Raw genomic sequence first — 22550 nt, 5'->3', positions numbered from 1 at the left:
GCAGACATTTCGAAGGACGAAAGAGAAGGGAAGGGCCGGGCACGGTGGCTCACACCTGTAATCCCAGCACTTTGGAAGGCTGAGGCGGGTGGATCACCTGAGGTTAGGAATTTAAGACCACCCTGGCTAACATGGTGAAACCCCGTCTCTACTAAAAATACAAAAATTAGCTGGGCGTGGTGGTGCGTGCCTGTAGTCCCAGCTACTTGGGAGACTGAGACAGGGGAATTGCTTAAACCTGGGAGGCAGAGGTTGCAGTGAGCCGGGGTTGCGCCATTGCACCCACCCCAGCCTGGGCGACAGAGTGAGACTGTCTCAAAAAAAGAAAAAAAAGAGAGAGAGAGAGAGAAGAAAGGGAGATGTGTAGGGATTATCCCATTGTAATGATGATAACAGTACACTATGTACAGCAGTTGTAGTACTGAAGTGCTAACTTGTGAAGAAGAGATGAGAATCTTTCAGATACAAGAAGCATCAGGAGTAGTAGATATTTGGGAAAAGATAAATTTGAAAATATTTCAGATATTGTGTGGAAGGTTGGTAGAGACCAAACTCTGCAGAGCCGAGCCTTCTCTCTTCAGCAAATACAACAGCCCACTGGATAAAACTTACAGTGGGGAAAACTCTTTAAGAAAGGCTCACAATATTCGTTATTCAGCGAACATTTTTGAGTATCTAAACATTTTTATAGTATTGTCTAGGCATTATTCTAGGCACTTGAGCTACAACAGTGAACAAAACAGACAAATCTCTGCTCTTATAGAGCAAACAATTTAGTGTGGACAAGCGGAAAAGAAACCAAATAAATACATAAAATGTATTATCTAGAGCCTTTTGGTTCTGAGTAATAGAAACAGAATCAAGCTAGCTTAAGCAAAAGGAATTGCTGTGGAAGAGTTTCTGACTGGCTCTGTTTGGGACAGAGATGCCTACGCCTGACCCAGTCAGATACGGCCACAGTGACAGGGTTCCAGGATATAAACACTGCCTCCAGAGCCCACCTCTGTGACAAAGAGGCCGTGTGAGCTGCATAGCCTCAAAAATGGGTCTGTTATAGACCCCAGACCTTTCCAGTTCCATTGTTTTCTTTCATTACCAAGAATAAGTTTTGCAATGCAAGTAAGCTCATAGTATTTGAAATGCACCATTAAAAAAACTCAGGACAAGACTACTTATTCAAACTGTAAGGAAAAATGAGACCATAGGAAAAAGAGAAAGAGATTCACTAATTTATTGAAATTGTTGAGAAACGACTGCAGCCAGAATCTTGGTTATCTGGAAAGCTTTTGGAAAGTGGAAAGTTTACCTCCTTAAACAAATGTTTTAGGAGTTTTGGATATCAGTCTTTCTAAAATAGATTTCTCATTACTTACATCTTTAACAGAGTCTCATAAACATATTTTAATTGTAAAACAGTGATTACATTTAAACTCTTTTTTTTTTTTTTTTTTTTTTTTTTGAGACAAAGTCTTACTTTTTCGCCCAGGCTAGAGTGCAGTGGCTCGATCTCAGCCCACTGCAACTTCCACTTCCCAGGTTCAAGCGATTCTCCTGCCTCAGCCACCCAAGTAGCTGGGATTATAGGCGCGTACCACCACACCTGGCTAATTTTTATATTTCTAGTAGAGACAGGGATTTCACCATGTTGACCAGGCTGGTCTCAAACTCCTGGCCTCAAGTGATCTGCCCAACTCAACCTCCCAAAGTGCGGAGATAACAGGCGTGAGCCACCGTGCCCGGCCCATTTAGGCTCTTTTCAAGTTTTGTAGGCCTCCTTGTCCCTATTCTAGTCTTAGGCTTCTTTACTTTTTAAGTTCTGTTCTTTGGGTTTTTAAAAGCCATTTGCTGGGTGCTGTGGCTCATGCCTATAATTTCAGCATTTTGGGTAGCCAAGTTGGGAAGATTGCTTGAGGCCAAGACCAGTCTGGGCAACACAGTGAGACCCCCATCTCTACCAAAAAAGGATAAATTAGCCAGATGTGGTTGTGCACATCTGTAGTCCTAGCTACTAGAGAGGCTGAGGTGGGAGGATAACTTCAGCCCAGGAGTTTGAGGCTGCAGTGACCTATAATTGCACCACTGCACTCCAGCCTGGGCAACAGTGAGACCCTGTCTCTAACTAAAAAAGAAATAGAACAGAAACCTATCCACAAGATCATCTATTACAGTCTCTGTGTGCTGCTCTGACTGTGACTTCCTAGAGGGGCTCCACGCCTCCTCTCATCATTTATGTGCTGGTAATTAAGGCACCTCCACCTTGGGTGTCACAGGTGCTATGGGAAACATAACAGATCTCTGGGTGAGTCTTGAGTCTGTTACCAATTTGCCAGATTACACAGACAAGACATTTAACTTCTCAGTCTTTTTAAAATCTGTTACCTTGGAATAAAGACCTATGGGGTCATAACCAAAGGAGCACATAAGATGCTTGTGAAAATACTTTCCAATGTATAAAATCCTTTTAAAATATAACCTACTGCTCTTTCTCACTTCAACATGGTGAATCTCTGTTTGTTGGTTTTGCCTTCCCTACCACATCCCATTTTCCCTGAGAGAAGTGGAGTTTCCTGTAAATCACCAGATATGCTCCCTGGGGTTGGCCGGTCCTACTTGACCAGTCCTGACTCCTAACTATGTGGTGTGCTATGGCAGAGCAAGGGTAGAGACTTCATTTTTCTGATGTAAATTACACACCCGCCACCACATCCCTTCTTATGAGACATAGATTCTGTTGACATAGGAGCCTAAGAGAGAGACCATCTCCCAGTTCTGCTTCCTTGAGGACATAGAGAGAAGGCTCAGGATTCATATCCCTTCCAGGGATTCCCAGATCTTCCCGGGTTTGTGTGGGCCTCTGGTCCACAGGGACCGAACTTTGGAAAGAAGGATATAGTGGCTGCTGCTATAGGCAATTGGTACTTCTGTAGAGATAAAATGCGAAAAGATGATTTGTTCATTCTTAGTTGGTGGATTTTGCCTAATAGATAGTTAACACAGACCTCTTGGTTCATGTGGTTTTGTGACCGAGATGATATTGTTCCCCCCCGCCCCACTTTTTTTTTTTGAGACAGGGTCTCATTCTATCACCCAGGCGGGAGTGCAGTGGCAATGACCACAGCTTACTGCAGCATTGACCTCCTGGGCTCAACTGAACCTTCCACCTCAGCCTCCCGAGTAGCTGGGACCACAGGTGTGCATCACCATTAATTAAAAAAAAAAAAATTAGTAGAAATGGGATCTTGGCATGTTGCCCAGGATGGCCTTGAACTCCTGGGCTCAAGCTATCCTTCTGCCTCTAACCTCCAAAAGTGTTGAGATTACAAGCGTGAACCACCATGCCAGGCCATTTCTACTATTTGGAGACCATGATTTCTCTGTCTGTAAAATGAACTTCAGAGCAAATTGAAGAGTGGTCTTTGAATTAAATACCTTTCCTTGGTCATGGCCTTCACTATTTAAGAGTTACAGGTTCTTCTGAATGTTTGCTGTCTCTTCATAAGTTTCTTTTTAAATGATATATTCAACTTTTTTTTTTTTTTGGAGACAGGGTGTCATTCTGTCTCTTAGGCTGGAGTGCAGTGGTATGATCTTGGATATCTCATTGCAACCTCAAACTCCAGAACCCAAGTCCTCCTCCCACCTCAACTCCTGGGCCCAATCCATCCTCCCCTCCTCCTCAGTCTCCCCCTGCTCAGCTAATTTTTAAAAGTTTTTATAGAGATGGGAGTTTTGCTGTCTTGCCTGGGCTGATCTCAAATGCCTGACCTCAAGTGATTCTTCCGCCTCGGCCTCTCAAAGTGTTGGGATTACAGGCGTGGACCACCATGCCCGGCCCAGATGCAAACTTTTTTTTGTTTTGTTTTGAGACGGAGTCTCACTCTGTCGCCCAGGCTGGAGTGTAGTGGCGTGATCTCGGGTCACTGCAATCTCCACCTCCCGGGTTCAAGCGATTCTCCTGCCTCAGCCTTCCAAGTAGCTGGGACTACAGGCACCTGCCACCACATCCAGCTAATTTCTGTATTTTTAGAAGAGATGGGGTTTCACCATATTGGTCAGGTGGTCTCAAACTCCTGACCTCAGGTGATGCACCTGCCTCGGCCTCCCAAAGTGCTGGGATTAAAGGCGCAAGCCATCGTGCCCGGGCTAGATTCAACCTTTTAAGGTGCTTGTTGATCTGTCAGAAGCTTCAAAGTGAAAGCATGATACTCCACCACTAGAGGGCATTGCTGTCCTAGTCACATGATCTGAATCTACAAGTTGCTGAATTTGAAGCTTCCTTAAGTCCTCCACAGAATTAGACATAACGTTTATGTCATTTTTATATGTATTAAATATACACATATTCAAAATATAATTTAAATATTTAAGTAGTATTAAAGGACCTTTTAAAAATACTTAGATTGACTTAAAAGGGTTAACATGCAGTTCTTTTTCTTTATCTTGTTCTTTACCAAGTTAACCTGAATCCCGCAGAAAAAAATCTAGCCCGAAAGTTTGTAGTTCATCATAAGCCCACGGGTTAGCTCAGCATCATAACACCTCTGACTACATACTCATGGTTCTTCTCACTGCTTCACTTATGGGGATGCCATGCATCTGGCTGAGGATGTTTTAATTAACAATACAGATACTCTTGGGAAAGTTCTCAACTTTCCTTTTTCCTTTTTCTGTAGGAGGTAAAGAGCTGAATAAATGTTTATATAGTGTCATGATGCCACTAAGAAAATAACAGCCCTTTTGTCTCTTTTCCCTCAATCATAAGGAAGTTATGACCTGAATAGAAAGACAAAGCAGTCCCCTTATGTGTTTTTCTCAAGTGAGGACATTTTTTTCTTTTGCACAAAGTCACAAAAGTATATATAATGACTGAGGATCTGGTAATTGTCCACGTTTCAGATTTTTTTTTTTTTTAAGGAAATATTCCTAGAAGTATAATGATTGGATTAAAGAGAAATATAAGGATTAAGACACTTGCTATTTAGGTTGGCGCAGAAGTAATTGCGGTTTTTGCCATTACTTTCAGTGGCAAAAACCGCAATTACTTTTGCGTTGACCTAAAATAGTCATTGCCAATGATTTCCAAAATGGCTGCACTAAAATATATCCCCATGAACAGTACACGAAAGCATTTTCAACCCTTAATACATTCTGTAATTTCACCCAACATATTCCAGAATTGTATTCCTCATTTCGGCAGCCTTATTTTAAAATATTTTATAATTATAAACATTTTTTTTCTAAGTAGAAGGTATGTTGATCAATATTTCCCCAAATATATTACTATACTGGTAAGATGTATTAAAAAATGTTTCAGTGGTCAAATACGTTTTTCAAGTATACTTGTTCCTTTCTTGGAGTTTTATGAAGCACACATACATTTTAAGGCTCTGAGAAGTCCTGTAGTAAAGAAATCTGTTTAACTTGATGTTTTATAATTTATTTACTTAATTACAGAATCGTTTCTTAAGAGTAACATCTTATGGAAATGGGATTGGATTTTAGAAGCTGGTAATGATGGTGGAAAGTTGTTCTAGAAGGTTTTAGGAAACACTATAGTATTATAAGGATTTCTTCTGAACTTAAGTTGTGTTGGTCTCTGGTCATCGTTGTGGAGAACAGAATCCAGAGTAGCTAGAGTAAGCACAAAAGAACGCATTGAGGTATATGGATAGATCACAGAATTATCGGGCAGGCTGAAGAAACAGGCTCCAGGTAGAGCTTCTTGATATTCTGCAGAATTGCTCTGCCAAGAGAGCTGCTGTCTGTGCCACCATCGAGAAGCTTCTCCCACAACTGCCGCTGCCAGATTGGGAAGCCACTGGGTCCACAGTCGTGTGTCTCTATCCTAACAGGAAGTGGGGCTGGGAAGTTTGTTTTCAGTCCTATTTTAGGAAGGATGGACTTTACACTATGGTAAACTATCAAATGTGGAGAGAATGTCTTAAAAGATGGCAACTACAGTTAACAGGCATCCAAGAAGACAGCTGTGTAATGTGAACACCTTGGGATATAGGTCAGAAAACTGGGGTGTAACCCTGGTCTTGCCTCTTAGCTGCTGCATGACCTTGGGCAAGTCCACTTTCAAACTTGCATTCTCATCTCTAAACAGGGTATAACTCACTGACTTGGAGTAAAGTTAAAATGAAAGTAATAGGTGTAAATATACCAGGGAAAACTATAAAGTATTAAATCAGTAAAATATATTTTTCACACCCCAGGTTTGTCTCTAGACCAGGGGTTGGCAAACTTTTTCTGTAAAGCACCAAATAGTAAATATTTTTGGCTCGGTAGACGATACTATCCCGTTAGTACCTATTCAACTCTGCAAGAGCAGCCATAGACAATATGGAAATGGATGAGCATGGCTGTGTTCCAATAAAACTTTATTTATGGACACTTAGATTTGAATTTTGTATAATTTTCACATGTCATGGAATATTCTTTTTATTTTTTCTCCCCAACCATTTAAAAAAAGGGAAAAACATTCTTAGCTTGTAGACTGTACAAAAACAGGTGGCTGGCTGGATTTAACCTATCAGCCATAGTTTACTGGTCCGTGTTCTAGATCATTATACTTTTTTTTTTTTTTTTTGAGACGGAGTCTCGCGCTGTCTCCCAGGCTGGAGTGCAGTGGCCGGATCTCAGCTCACTGCAAGCTCCGCCTCCTGGGTTTACGCCATTCTCCTGCCTCAGCCTCTCGAGTAACTGGGACTACAGGCGCCCGCCACCACGCCCAGCTGGTTTTTTGTATTTTTTAGTAGAAACGGGGTTTCACCGTGTTAGCCAGGATGGTCTCCATCTCCTGAGTTCGTGATCCGCCCGTCTCGGCCTCTCAAAGTGCTGGGATTACAGGCTTGAGCCACCGCGCCCGGCCATTATACTTAAAATATTTTAAAATGTAGAGCTGTTTTGCCTTAATATAGTAGCAAATAAATTTGGGGCTTTGATGATATTGTCTCAATAGTTTTATTGCTATTCACTGGACCTGGTAGTAGCTTCTTCTTTGATAGTAGAATTAAATATACTTAGTGGCTGTGTATGGCACGTTGGGCTTTATTTAGGTGAAAGCATCCTGAGAAGGATGAGTTTGCTACACAGCCATTGGGTTCTTAGAACCTCCACATTTTCTCCCATCTTCATGTGTGCCTTTGGTTTTGGAAAAGGGATGGGACACTCAAGTACTTCTTTTATGGGAAAAGTTGCATTTGGAGACATTCCCATATCCATGCCCACAAACTCTCCTCCATAAACTTACCTCAGTCCTTTAATGTTCCGTATTTAGCTTTACAGCTTTGCTGCCTTGTGGACAAGAATTTTCCCCCAAAAATCTTGTTACCATTGTGATATCTTCATTCCTATTAGAAAACCAGAATCAGAGTGTCTTCCTTGCACTCAAGTCCCATAGAATTTCTTTCAGCCAACGAAAGTCAAAGATAAGTTTGACATCAGTCACTGGAGGTGAAGATGTGGTGTGAAGCTGCTGCAATGGTGTGCTTTGGAGCAGCCTGGTCTACACTCCCTTGGTCCTGGAGCACTTCTGCATGCCTTTCATTTATTAATAGATGCACCTTTCTCAGTTCTTCTCTTTTCCTTCTAGGTGCAGGTGGAGTGTAGAGTGTGATGTAGGTACACTGACATCCAGAAACGGAGAGCATAGAGGTGCGGGTGGCACTGAAAGAGGGCAGTGTGGGAGCAAGGGGGGAAGGAGTCATCCGAGATTAAGGAGGGGAGGTGGTGTGTTTGCCTTCCTGGGCGCACCTGCCACTTGGTGAGACAGGTGAGGCTGAGAGCTGTCTTTGGAGGAGGAGAGTGCTTCTTACTATATGAATGTTTGTATGAGCTTTAACTTGGGTTTACTGGTTGAAAGAAACTATATTTAATTTTGCTTTGCATGTATCCCTTTTATTTGGGCTTTACTAAATATAGCTGGATGGGAGGGACGGAGGGGGAAACTGTGTGTAGAGCAGAAGTTAAAACACGCCAGAGCTTTGGCAGCTTTGGGACAGAAAAATAAAACTTTAAACTTGCTTTCTATTTTGAGGCCATCACAAGATGTTTTGTGCTTACGTTCATTCCTAAGTCATAAACGGGTAGGAGGGGCTGGGAATTAAGTAAATTATCTCTTGAAAAATACTAATTTGAAATTGAGATAAAATTAGCAAAGGGAAGAAGGGGGAAGGAAATAAAACATTGGACGCAGCTTATTTGCGAGCAAAATAATAAACACCTCATGGGGGTAGAAGAGGCATGCCAGTGTCCTTCCAGATTTTGGCCTCTGCTCCTTCACAGAGCCCCATTGTCTCAGAGTGGGGGGCAAGGCTGAGTGCTGTGAGAACTGACTTGACAAATAAAGCCTGTCAGGGGATTTTGACACAGGTCAACCCCTTCTTGAAGCTGTGATCTCAGAGGCAACATGATTTCTTACTCAGAGGCAGTAGCTGTCATACTATGAGCTGTTTTATTGTAATGTAATTATCACATACAAGATGTGGTAATTGCCTATTTTTAGGAATCTCCCTGCTGGGAATTGTGGTGAAGAGGATCTCTAGAAAAGCTCTCTGTGGTCCTGTGAAACAACCTCCCTTCTCGAGACAAGACTCCCTGATGACCTGTTGCTGCTCTGCAGATTGGTCTCTTCACCTCCATCAAGGGCTTCTTGTCTGTTTCACTGAATATTAGGAATGCTTCTGCCAAAGCCTTGGGCTTTCCCCTCGGGTTCTGCTTGCCCTTTGGGACCTATCTGTGGACCTGCAGCAAAAACATAAGCAGGAGAAGTGGAGAATGTGTGTGAGGAAGCCACTTCGTTCTTTGGACATCTCGTAACCCAGCCTCCTAAAGCATAGCCCTGATGAGGTCACATTCCTGCTTAAAAAATCTTTCATGACTGCAAAAGACTGAAAGGAAATGTGCCAGAATATTAGCATTATTTTTTTTTTCTGAGTGATGAGCTTTCTGGTGATAATTTTTATTTACTTTATGGATTTTACTCCTTTCCAATTACTTATATAATAGACATATAATACTATTTTTAAAGAAAAGTGTTATTTTTATAATAAGGAAAAGTACCATTTAAAAACCTTTAGTGGCTCCCATTTGCCAATTAAAAATCCTCTTTATGGCTGGGCGCGGTGGCTCAAGCCTGTAATCCCAGCGCTTTGGGAGGCCGAGACGGGCGGATCACAAGGTCAGGAGATCGAGACCATCCTGGCTAACACGGTGAAACCCCGTTTCTACTAAAAAGTACAAAAAACTAGCTGGGCAAGGTGGCGGGCGCCTGTATTCCCAGCTACTCGGGAGGCTGAGGCAGGAGAATGGCGTGAACCCGGGAGGCGGAGCTTGCAGTGAGCTGAGATTGCGCCACTGCACTGTAGCCTGGGCGACAGAGCGAGACTCTGTCTCAAAAAAAAAAAAAAAAAATCCTCTCTATGACATTCAAGGTTTTGGCAATACTGCTACAATCCTTCTGACCTCACCCCCTTCTCTTTCTGCCTTCACTCCAAGGGACAGCAGCAGCACGGAGTTACCCACTGTCACCAAATACATTTGGTGCTTTGCCTTTGCTCATGCTCCTTCTCCACCTGTTAACTTTCCATCCTTGAAACAGATTTCTCCTTCTTTAGAGACTATTTCCCATAACATACATCTTGTAAAAGACTTAAAAAAAAACACGCAAAAACAAAGAACATTCTTAATCCCACTTCCTGGAGATAACTCACTGTTAGCATTTTGATATATGTCTTTGTTCTGCAGCTGAGAGTGGTCTAGTATACCTTGGATGTCTATTATAGATTTTATATTCTATATGGTGGTGTTATTTGTTTCTGTCTTATCTCCATTCTGGATTTTAAGTTCCTTGACAGCTACAAGAATGGCTTTACATTTTTGCAGCCTCCACAGGCCTTGAGCACAGTGACATTCACATAATATGCATTCCAAAATCATCTGCTGAATCAAACAAGGGAGATAAGACAAGCTTGTAACTTAAGCACAAACCATAGTAACAAACATAAACATGCTGGTTACATTATGAATATAATGCTGAGTATATCCATAAACACTTAAGTCACAGGAGAAATATGAACGCTCTAACCTTGGAGGAGTGTCAGGAACAATTACATGAGTAGGGACTTACTAAGGTAGGATAGTTTTGGTACATTGCATGGAGGAGATTCAGCCTTGAAGAGAGAAAAAGCTTATTTTAAAATGAAAACAACAAAAACAAAAACCCCACAGATACGACTTGGTGTGGAAAGAGGAGATGTTTGTATAGACCATTGATTCTCAACCCAGGTTTATGTTTGAATCACTGGGAAGTCTTTTTTAAAAAAATACCAGTGCCTGGATCCAATCCCAAACCAGTTAAATTAGAATCTCTGGGTGGGCTTAGCTGCTTTTTTGTTGTTGTTGTTTAAAAAAAAAAAGAAAGAAAATCTATACAGGTGATTCTAATGAATCCCTGTGTAGGGAGGGATCCCCTGCATCCAGGCTTGAGAATCACATTCTAGGCAGAGAAACCTTCTTAACAAATAAAAAGTAAGTATCTTGCTTTTTTCACATTGTTGAAGAAACCAGGAGATTGGTTCATCTTGAGGAAGGGAGGTTTTGGTGGAGGTGAGAATAGCTGCTGCAGATTGTTCTGTGTTAAATGTACTTTAAAGCACTTGGATAAAATTCATCCATTTGCTATTATTAAGAAACTCGTCTGTGCATCTTAAATTGCTCAGACTTTTCCCCCCTCTTGAAGGCTGCTTCTTCCTAGAGCAGTAACTGAAGTAGACTGTAGCCAGTATAAGTTCTGTTATTGCATTCACCTCTATTGTTACATCTAAGCTTCTTCAGGGGATTTGACCCGTATTCAAATACTGTCAAAACACACTTTCTCTCAAAAATGGTTTTTCCCAAATTTGTGTCTTTTTTTCTCTTTTTCTTTTCTTTTCTTTTCTTTTCTTTTCTTTCTTTCTTTCTTTCTTTCTTTCTTTCTTTCTTTCTTTCTTTCTTTCTTTCTTTCTTTCTTTCTTTCTTTTTCTTTCTCTCTCTCCTTCCTTCCTTCCTTCCTTCCTTCCTTCCTTCCTTCCTTCCTTCCTTCCTTCCTTCCTTCCTTCCTTCCTTCTTTTCTTTCTTTCTCTCTGTCTCTGTCTCTCTCTCTCTCTCTTTCTCTCTTTCTCTCTTTCTTTCTTGATCGAGTGTCCCTCAGTCACCCAGGCTGGAGTGCAGTGGCATGATCTTGTCTCACTGCAACCTCCACCTCCTAGGTTCAAGCAATTCTCCTGCTTTAGCCTCCGGAGTAGCTGGGACTACAGGTGCCAGCCACCATGCCTGGCCTTTTTTTTTTTTTTTTTTTTTAAAGTAAAGACTGGGTTTCACCGTGTTGGCCAGGCTGGTCTGGAACTCCTGACCTCAGGTGATCCACTCATCTTGGCCTCCCAAAGTGCTGGGATTACAGGCGTGAGCCACCGCACCTGGCTAATTTTTGTATTTTTTTTTCAGTAGAGACAGGGTTTTACCATGTTGACCGACTGGTCTTGAACTCCTGACCTCAGGTGATCTGCCCGTCTCAGCCTCCCAAAGTGCTGGGATTACAGACGTGAGCCACCGCACCTAGCTAATTTTTGTATTTTTCTTTCAGTAGAGACAGGGTTTCACCATGTTGACCAGGCTGGTCTCGAACTCCTGACCTCAGGTGATCTGCCTGTCTCAGCCTCCCAAAGTGCTGGGATTACAGGTGTGAACTTGTGTCTTGTGTCTCTTTTTCACATGTTAAAACCCAACACCCATACCACCCAACCTCAGCAAAACAAACACTAACAAGCAAAAAAAAAAATTATGCAAGCTTGTCTAATAGTACAAAGCATGGTAGAATATCTCCGGCAGTTTATCACGTGGGAAAGGGAATTCATGTCCCTTGGTCTAGCTGTCCAGTAACCATGTACCCTAGAATAACATATTTTTCATTCCGTGCCCCCTTGGATCGAATGCAGGGACTGTTATTTTGCTAAATTATGCTTTCATGTTCTGAAGCACACTTGCATGTTGTTAGGCAGTGGTGTTTAAATCCTAACCAAAGTGTTTTTGTTGTAATGGAAATATTTCAATTAATGTTTAGGGTTGGAACATATAAACAAAGCTTGGGTCCAGATTAGTTGATTAATCATTGCATTCCGGGGTGCAGGAAGAGTTTTGTTGAACTCTATCAAGGAAGGAATTAATGTCCTCTGCCTGTGAGGTCTTTCCTGGGGAAAGCTTGGGTTTTTACTCCTTACAGGATATTTTTCTTTTGGCAAGAGTAAAGCAACCAGTACCCCCAGTAAAATGTCTTAAATAGCACTTGGGATGGGGATGGTTCTTCACACAGTGAAGCTGTAGTTCTTGTTCTCTGATGCTGACACGTACACTTCACAATGAATGCGGTAATATTAATGGAGGCGTCAGCCCAGGGCCCCGGAGTGATACCTTCCATGTCTGTTTTCTTCTTCTTTATTTGCCCTGACCATCAAGTCTGTTACGTTTAGTTCTCTAAACTAAAGCTGAATCACCAACATTTTCTTCACCGATCCTGTCCCACACATACACCTCTTTTTTGTGTGTACAGGAATACATTTCACACATCCTCACCCAAGTCATCTTTGAGGCATTTCTTTTTCTTCTGTATCCTTTCGTTGGAGCCTAACACCATGTTTTTGGGAGTATCAGGCTAGGTTTCAATCACCAGAAATCATCATAATCAAATGAGATTTTCCTAGGCTTTCAGACATGATAAGATAGTACCAGAATGTCTGAAGATAAATGTTATGCATTCATTCTTTAATGGTTCCCCACCTCAAAAAAAAAAAGTATTTGAGTACAAAATACTTGAAGTATAAGAAAATATAGGAAAAATGCAAATGAACAAAACAAAAGGAAAATTAAGGTTGAATACTAAAGTGAGGATAAAGGGAAATGTGGTGAGAGAAATGTATGTGATAGTATGCTACACAGTTATTAAAGTTGGGCAGCAAAATTTTTTTTTTTTTTTTTTTTTTGAGACGGAGTCTTGCTCTGTCGCCCAGGCTGGAGTGCAGTGGCGCGATCTCGGCTCACTGCAAGCTCCGCCTCCCGGGTTCACGCCATTCTCCTGCCTCAGCCTCCCGAGTAGCTGGGACTACAGGCACCCACAACCGCGCCCGGCTAATTTTTTGTATTTTTAGTAGAGACGGGGTTTCACCGTGGTCTCGATCTCCTGACCTTGTGATCCGCCCGCCTCGGCCTCCCAAAGTGCTGGGATTACAGGCGTGAGCCACCGCGCCCGGCCTGGGCAGCAAATTTAAGCCTGAACTTTCTAACAGCTAAAACAAAAAGAAACAGCTGATCCTCTGCTCCCAGATTAGGGAGGAGCCAGGAGAGCCTGCTGGGGAATCTGACTCCATGAGTGCCGGTCAGATACTCCTATCCCCTAGGAAAGTTACTGCCTTACCTGGGGGTTGAAGGACAGACCCCCAAACGACTTTAAACAGTGTGAGAGTGGAGTAAGAATGTCCAGAAAGGCAAAATCCACAGAGGCGGAAAGCCAGCTGATGATTACCAGGGGCCGGGAAGGGGTGAGGCGGGTGAGGGAGAGATTGCTCATGGGTACAGAGTTTCTTTTTGGGGTAATAGAAATGTTCAGAACTTAAATAGTGGGGATCACTGCACAACTTTGTGAATATGCTAGAAATCATTGAATTGTATACTTTAAATAGGTAAGTTTTGTGATGTGAATTATATCTCAATAAAGCTATTTAAAAATCTTAAGTATGCAATTACAAAAGAGAGTAAAATAACATACTGAAGGGGAAAAAAAAACCAAAAACTGATGAGTCTAATATTCTTGTCTTCCACAAAATGCACACTTCTCAGGGGACGTGTCATAACCGAGGCACTGCTGTGAGGGAGTTTGGGTCTTAGTGGGTAGAAACTGAACTGTGCAGTCTCTACGTTGCTTTCCATTGTGAACATTCAGTTATTAACTAACTGTAAAAAGAGGATGGGGTTATAAGACAATTGGGGACATTTGAACACTGTGAGGGCATTTTTGCTAGTATAAGGAAATGGCTTTTCATTTTTAATGTTTGATAATGGTATTGTGGTGATTTTTTAAAAAATCCTCATCTTTTATATACTTAAGTATTTATAAATAAAATACTATGATACCTGGGTTTCAGTTTAATATAATCCAGTGGGTATGGTATAGATGAAACAAGATTTGTCATATGTTGGTAACTGTTAAAGCTGGGTTCATCACATCCGTTTACTTTTTTGTGAAAATTCAAAATCTTCATAATAAAATGTTAAAACAGATACTATCTTTCGCTGTTAACTACAGAAAGATCTAGCAACATAGCCAGGGTCCTTGCTCATGAGAAATTATGCTATTTGCAGCACTTGTCTCATAGGCTGATTTATGGGTGACTTCTGAGAGATTGGAAGCCTGGGTGCTGGCTCTTAGTCACATGTATAAGTAAGCATGAAATTCTAGTAAGGTCATCCACAGATTTTTCAGCCTTCCCTGTGCTTCTCAGATACTGCTGCATGGGGCTGTGGAAGGGATGGTTGCCACTCTTCGGAAAGGCAGAGAACGCTGGACTCTTACCTCGTAAGCATAGTTTCACCCTTTACAGTTCATTTTCTCCTGATTCTCCCTTCTCTTCAGTGAGATGTGAGTGCTGAATACTTACATTTAGTGTCATCTTACGGAAGCTATATATTTTAGCAAGATGTTAAAGGATGGAATTTTTCCTTGACTTCCTTTATGAACTTGAAACACATTCAACTAATCTATGCACACACACCTTTAAGACTGGACAGAAGCGGGTAGAGGAGGCAGTAGTACATTTTTGAGAGTGAATGCCAGCTTCGGTTCAATACTTTTTTCCGTTCAGCTTCTGGTTCAATACTTTTTTCCCTTTCTCTTTGTTCTTAGGAGAGACGGAAACTGGGTGTTTGTATTTGCTCCATTTCCTTCTCTGATTCCGAAGACTGGGACTCTTATTCATAGTAACATGTTTTGCATCGGTATCCCAGGTGTTATATTACATTGGATATAGAAGTCCATTGTAACTGAAACTCATTCTTATGTTCAGCAAACATTTGTGTGTCTACTAGGTGTGTCCTCTTCACAGTGGCCTGCATGGGAGCTGAATTCTTTCTTATACTGGGTTTGGATTCTCAGCATTACCTTCCCCAAAGAACAAACATTGGTTTTAAAAGCAGTAGTGGCCTTCTAGGAGTTTACAAGCTGTTTATCTCAAGGTAAAGGAGTGCAGTTAAATCTACCATGGAGCGCTATCACCCCAAGCAGTTTGAATTGCTGAAAGCAACAAGTGACCATGACACGAGGGTGGTTGGAGATGAGTATTTTATTTAAATGCTTTGGGATAATGTTGCTTATGATATCAGTGAAACATCTAAGTTTCCATATTACTTAGAATTTTAGTGATAGATGCGCATTCTAAGGCATAAGACAGTTTTATGTCCCCCTCTCTTATTTTTCTCTCTACCTAAAGGTCTGCCTTGAGATTGTCTTGCTGGATATGCAACAGTGCTAACATAGTGCCCAACACTACAGATACCACTACTGCCTGTTTATCTTCTTCTTCAGCAATAGCAACGGCTTACCACTTACTGAACGTCTACTCTTTGTCACGTACTTTACACGCATTATCTCATTTAATCCTCATAGCAGACCCTGTGAGGTAGGTGGTCCTGTCCTTGTTTTACAGAGAAGGAAATCAAAGCTGAGCAAGATCAGTCATCTTTCCACATAACTAGTGCTAAATCCAGCAGTCAGAGCCAGGTTTTCTTAGTTCCAAAGCCTGTGCTTTCTCTTGGGTGTTGTCTCTTCTTGGTGTTTGGTAAATATTTGCTGAATTGATGCACACTTTGGATGCTTGACAGGCATTTTGCATACCTCCTAAGTCTATGTGAGATGAGATGGTTATAAGTCTCTAAGGCATTGAGTGGGACTCTTTGACCGTACCCATGTTTTGTTGCATGAATATATGAAGGCAGAGACCGCCTATATCATCTCCTGTTGCCATTCAGAAGTACGCCTTGTCCTGTTGTGATCAGGGTTTCACAAAGTGCTCTCAGTGTCTAAGGCAAACTGGCACATTCTCTATGAAAAGGACAACCATTGTTCTTGGTCAGGTGGCCAGTTGGCCCTGTTGATTTTGGAGCATAGTGTTAATAAAGGTTGGTCTCTTCAGATATGAGCCAGTTGACTTGGCTTTATAAAGAACTGCTGTCACAGGCAGGTCAGAGATACGTGTGTGGATCTGTAACTACCGATCAGAAATCAATCAGCAGTCATTTACTGAGCATTTGCTATGTGCCTGGCACTACACTAGGAGTGGAGCTTTGAAAGATTTTTTAAAAATACATGAGATATAGGCTAGGTACAGTGGCTTATATCTGTAATCCCAGCACTTTGGGAGACCAAGGTGGATGGATCATTTAAGCCTAGGAGTCTCAGACCAGCCTGGGCAACATGGCAAAACCCCATCTCTACAAAAAATACAAAAATTAGCCAGGCGTGGTGGTGCACACCTGTAGTCCAGCTACTTGGGAGGCTAAAGTGGGAAAATCACCTGAGCCCGGGAAGTCAGGGCTGCAGTAAGCTATGATCATGCCACGTCACTCCAGTCTGGGTGACAGAGTAAAACTCTGTCTCAAAAAAAACCAAAAACAAACAAACAAAAAGTATGAGATGTAGTCTCTCAAAGGGCTATACCTAATTGGTGCACATGTGACTCATGGAGAGAGGAAAATATAAAAACGGGAACCCTGTTTGTGTGGGTTTTTTTTTTCACCGTTTTATACCCAGCAACTAACTTGGTGCCTTGCTCATCGTAGGAAGTTAGTAGGTAAATACTTTTTGAATGAATGAGAATGCAGAGACAAGTGCGTAGTAGCTTTTCTGATGGCTTTGTAGAAAGGTTGGATTTGAGCTGAACACTCAGGTATAAATAGAATTCAAGGAAGAGGAGAAGAGTGGGAAGGTGATTCAAAGTGCAGGAAAAGGTTTCAAGGGTAATTTGGAAACATAAGTGTGCATAATGTGTCCCAGGAGTAGAAAAGACCACTTTTGCTAGGACGGAGATATGGCTAGAACCATGAAATATCGTGACTGTTGGAAGAAGACATTAAGATTTTATTCTGTAGTCTCCTGAGTTTCTTTTATTTATTTATTTAGAGGCAGGATCTCAGTCTGTTGCCTAGACTGGAGTTCAATGGTGTGATCATAGCTTACTAAACTTCAAACTCCTGGGCTCAAGCAATCTTCCCACCTCAGTCTCTAGACTAGCTAAGACTACAGATGCTTACCACCATGCCTGACTAATTTTTGTTTTATTTTTGTAGAGACGGAGTTTTGCTATGTTTCCCAAGCTGGTCTCAAACTCCTGGACTCAAGCAGTCTTCCCACCTCACCTTCTAAAGTGTTGGATTACAGGCATGAGCCACCACACCTGGCCACCTCCTGCATTTCTGATCAGCAGAGAAAGATTATCAAAACACATGGCCATAAATGGAATGGATTGATGTGTATGGGAGGCCAGTTAAGAGCTTATAGATATGTTTAGGTGTTGGGTAATAAGAGCCTGAACTAGGATACTGGTTGAGGAAGCTGAAAAAAAGAGGCAGATGGGAGAAATATTGTGCAGAGAGAAGAAACATGACTTGTTGAGTTAGTGGCTAGATATTGAAGCCTGGCAATGGTAAGAGCGATCCTGTGTTAGTCTGTTTTTGCATTGCTATGAAAGAACACCTGAGGATGGAAAAGAGGTTTAATTGGCTCACGGTTCTGCAGGCCATACAGGAAGTGTGGTGCTAGCATCTGCTTGGCTTCTGGTGAGGCTTCAGGAAGCTTCCAATGATGGCAGAAGGTGAAGAAGAGCAGGCATGTCATATGGCAAGAGCATGAGCAAGAGTGAGAAGCCAGAGGTCCCAGAGTCTCTTAAACAACCAGATCTTTCATAAACCATATGAGAACTCATTCTTCACTAAGGGGATGGCACCAAGCCATTCATGAGGGATCCACCTCCATGATCTGGTACCTCTTACCAGGTTGCACCTCCAGCAATGGGGATCACATTTCAACATGAAATTTGGAGGGGCCATCATCCAAACCATGTCATTCTGTCTCTGCCTCTGCCGCCCCCAAATCTCATGTCCTTCTCGCCTTGCAAAATACAATCATCTCTTCCCAATAGTCTCCCAAAAACTTGTTCCAGCATCAACTCAAAGTCCAAAATCTCATCTGAGACTCACAGCCGATTTCCTTCTACCTATGAACCTGTAAAATATAAAACAAGTTATTTACTTCCAAGATACAATGGTGGTACAGATACTAGGTAAACATTCCCATTCCAAAAGGGAGAAATTGGTAATGGAAAGGGTAATAGAACCCACACAAGTCTGAAACCCAGTAGAGCAGGCATTAAATCTTAAAGCTCCAAAGCTCCAACGTAATCCTTGACTCCACGTCCCATATCTAGATTTGAAAGATGGGCTCCCAAGGCCTTGGGCAGCCCTGCCCTACTGGCTTCCCTGAGCACAGCCCACATGGCTGCTGTCTTAGGTTGGAGTTGTGTACCTGTAGCTTTTCCTTGCTGAGGATGTAAGCTGCCAGTGGCTCTACCATTCTTAGGTCTGGAGGGTTGTGGCCCCCTTCCCACAGCTCCACTAGGCAGTGCCCTGGTGGGGACTCTGTGTGGGGGCTCCAACCCCCACAGTTCCCTTAGACACTGCCCTAGTAGGGTTTCTCTGTGGGGGCTCTGCCCCTGTAGCAAGCTTTCCTATATATCCTCTGAAAGCTACGCAGAGGATGCCAAGCCTCATTCACTCTTGCAGTCTGTGTGCCTGTAAGCTTAACACCATGTGGAAACTACCAAGGTTTATGATGTCTTGCACTCTCCAAAGCAACCCAAGCTGTACCTGGGGCCCTGTGAACCGTGGTTGGAGCTGGAGCAGCGGAGATGGGGGTTGCAGTCTCCTGAAGTGGTGCAGGGCGTTGGTGCCCCAGGCTTGGCCCACTAAAGCATTCTTTCCTTCTTAGGCCTCTGGGCCTGTGATGGGAGGGGTAACCTGGAAGATTTCTGAAATGGCTTTGAGGCTTTTTCCCCCATTGTCTTGGATGTTGACACTTGGTTCCCTTTTAGTCATGCTAATCTCTGTAGCAAGTGGTTGCTCCACAGCCTACTTGGATTCTTTCTCAACTATAGGGCCTGGCTGTGAATTTTTAAAACTTTTACACTGTGCTTCCCTTTTAAATATAAGTTCCACTTTAAGTCATTTCTTTGTTCCCAATTCTGATTGTAGTTTGTTAGAAGCAGCCAAGCCACATCTTGAATGCTTTGCTGCTTAGAAATTTCTTCCACTAGATACCCTAAGTGTCATTACTCTTAAGTTCAAACTTCCATGTATCCCTAGGACATGAACGCAGTGCAGCTCAGTTCTTTTCTAAGGTGTAATGCAGGTGACTTTTACACCAGTTTCCATTAACTTCCTCTTTTCCACCTGAGACCTTATCAGCTTGGACTTCACTGTCCACATCTGTATCAGCATTTTAGTCACAACCATTTAACCAGTCTTTAAAAAGTTCCAAACTCTCCCTCATCTTCCTGTCTTCTTCTGAGCCTCCAAACTCTTCCCATCCTCTGCCCATTATCCAGATCCACAGCCACTTCCACATCTTTTGGTATCTTTATAGCAATGCCCCACTCCTCAGTATTAATTTTCTGTGTTAGTCATTTTTTGCATTGCTATAAAGGCATACCAGAGCCTGGGTAATTTATAAAGAAATGAGTTTAAGTGGCCCACAGTTCTGCAGTCTGTACAGAAATTGTGGTGCTTGCTTCTGCTTGGCTGCTGGTGAGGCCTGTGGAAGCTTCTAGTCATGGCAGAAGGTGAGAGGAAGCAGGCATGTCACATGGCAAGAATGGGAGCAAGAGAGAGAAGGGGGAGGTCCCATACTTTTATTTTATTTATTTTTTGAGACAGAGTCTTGCTCTGTCACCCAGGCTAGAGTGCAATGGCACGATCTCAGCTCACTGCAACCTCTGCCTCCTGGGCTCAAGCAATTCTCCCGCCTCTGCCTCCCAAGTAGCTGGGACTACAGCCACGCACCACAACACCCAGCTAATTTTTGCATTTTCTGTGTAGAGATGGGGTTTCAACATTGTTGCCCAGGGTGGTCTCGAACTCCTGAGCTCAAGTGATCCATCAGTCTCAGCCTCCCAAAGTGCTGAGATTACAGGTGTCAGCCACTGTGCCTGGCATCAGACTCTTTTAAACAACCAGATCTCACGTGCACTAACTGAGTGAGAACTCACTTATCACCAAGGGGATGGTGCCGAGCAATTCGTGAGGGATCCACCCCTATGATCCAATACCTTCCACCAGGCCCCACCTCCAACACTGGGAATCACATTTCAACATGAGCTTTGGAAGGAACACACATCCAAGCCATATCAGATCCTGAAATGGGGATCTTGGGAGAAGAATGCTGCTATTGTTTTATTAAATGGAAATGGAAATCAGAAGGGGGAGGTCGGTTTGAGGAGATTTTAAGTTTGAAATACTGGGACATCAAGAGGAAATGTCTACTTAGCCGCAGGAAGTGATGGCTGTGGCCTGCTGGTGTCTTTGGATTGCGCAGTTGCCTTATCTTCGTGTGACACAGTCCAGACTCGGCCACCCCAGGTATGACTTGTTTTGAGAGGTGATAAATAATATTTCACAAGGGATATATGAGTTGATTTTTTTTCCCTAGGTATTGTACATCATCTTTTCTGCATCTTTCCCTGTAATGTTGGTTGTCCCAAGATGAAAAGAAAGACCACATGCTTTGAAGTAATTGGTGAGAAACGAGAAGAAGACACAGACTCGGAGGGGCTGAGTAGAAGGGGCGGAAGGTTTCCTTACAGGCAGAGAGCACCCCACTCTGCAAGTACAGTTTCCAGGAGTTATATCACCTCCAACACTAGAGAAAGCAGTGGAGGCCACAACTGTGCGTGTTTCTACAGGTGAATGCTTGGTATTGGAAAGGCAATTCCGACACGCACAGGGGTTGGTTTTATGAGAATCCTTTGAGAAGCACAGTGTAAATGGAAAGATTGGAACTTCATCTCACACAAGGTCTTTGATTCTTTAACAATATTAACTAATTAAAATGGATCTTGTAAGGCTTAGATTTGTCTCCCCTACTACCACCCTCAGCCCCCTGCATTCTCCCTGTTGTGAATGAAAACATAGTAAATAATTTATATGTCTTACTTCTCCCTCTTATTTGTTTTTAAAAAAGTTTAAAATTGGGCTAGGTATGGTGGCTCATGCCTGTAATCCCAGAATTTTGGGAGGCCGAGGTGGGAGGATCACTTGAGGTCAGGAGTTTGAGACCAGCCTGGCCAACATGGTGAAACCCCATCTCTACCCAAAATACAAAAATTAGCCGGGTGTGGTGGCACACACCTGTAATCCCAGCTACTTGGGAGGCTGAGACAGGAGAATTGCTTGAACCTGGGAGGTGAAGTTTGCAATGAGTCAAGATCGTGCCACTGCACTCCAGCCTGTATGACAGAGGGAGACACTGTCTCAAAACAAAAAAACAAACAAAAAAGTTTAAAATTATGCTCTTACTACCTTTAGGCCCTGGGGAATGTGTGTAAAGTATACCCAGATTGTATTTAATTTCATTGACATTTAAATTTCCCATTAAAACAAAAGTGGAGGGAAATGTTTCAGCTGCACTGGAGTACCAAAGGGAATGGTTTTATGGACCACCTGCTAGCTAATATTACAGTGTGAAGAAATGAAGAGAAATGCTTTTTAATTAATTTAAATGTTTTTTTCTCTGATTGAGAAAGTCTGTCCACAAGTTTATTAGGTAATAATTCCTCTAGCTTTATCATCCAATGCTTCTATTCCTGCACATGGCTTAGTGATGGAGTGCAGGGGTTGTAAATGCATGTGTCATTTTGCTGGATCCTAAATAGACATAACATGTGCGAGAGAGGAAAGACTCCAAGGAGTTAAGGAAATTATTGTCCACTTATGCCATGAAACCCTTTATAGCCACTAAAATTAATGTTGTAGAAGAATATGTAAAGACTTGTACAATATACTAAGTGAAAAAGATTGCAGAAGAGTAATAAACAGTATGGTCCCATTTTCATAAATACCTACACAACTAATAGCATTCATCAGATTATTATTTTTTTGAGATGGAGTCTCGCTCGTCGCCCAGGCTGGAGTGCAGTGGCACGATCTCGGCTCACTGCAAGCTCCGCCTCCTGGGTTCATGCCATTCTCCTGCCTCAGCCTCCCGAGCAGCTGGGACTACAGGCACGTGCCACCATGCCCAGCTAATTTTTGTATTTTTAGTAGAGACAAGGTTTTACGATGTTGGCCAGGATGGTCTTATCTCTTGACCTTGTGATCCGCCCATCTCAGCCTCCAAAGTGCTGGGATTACAGGCGTGAACCACTGTGCCTGGCCTCTTCAAAAGAAACAAAGATTATGTTTCTTTTTTCTTTTCT

At 42.5% G+C, this 22550-nt stretch overlaps 1 protein-coding gene and 1 long non-coding RNA gene across 18 annotated transcripts in view; both read left to right on the top strand.

Moving 5' to 3' along the window:
- IGF2BP2 (insulin like growth factor 2 mRNA binding protein 2) overlaps positions 1 to 22550 on the top strand; it is a 190571-nt gene that overhangs the window by 60856 nt on the left and 107165 nt on the right. The window lies entirely within an intron of this gene.
- Positions 14499 to 19199, top strand: LOC144339088 (uncharacterized). The gene is made up of 3 exons (XR_013413753.1): positions 14499 to 14608; positions 15519 to 15707; positions 17374 to 19199. It is a non-coding gene; the product is annotated as an uncharacterized LOC144339088 (long non-coding RNA).

The sequence above is a fragment of the Macaca mulatta genome, chromosome 2 (assembly GCF_049350105.2).
Source record: "Macaca mulatta isolate MMU2019108-1 chromosome 2, T2T-MMU8v2.0, whole genome shotgun sequence".
Classification (NCBI taxonomy): Eukaryota; Metazoa; Chordata; class Mammalia; order Primates; family Cercopithecidae; genus Macaca; species Macaca mulatta.
The sequence above is the reverse complement of the archived record's forward strand: the minus strand, read 5'-3'. Positions and strand labels throughout refer to the sequence as shown.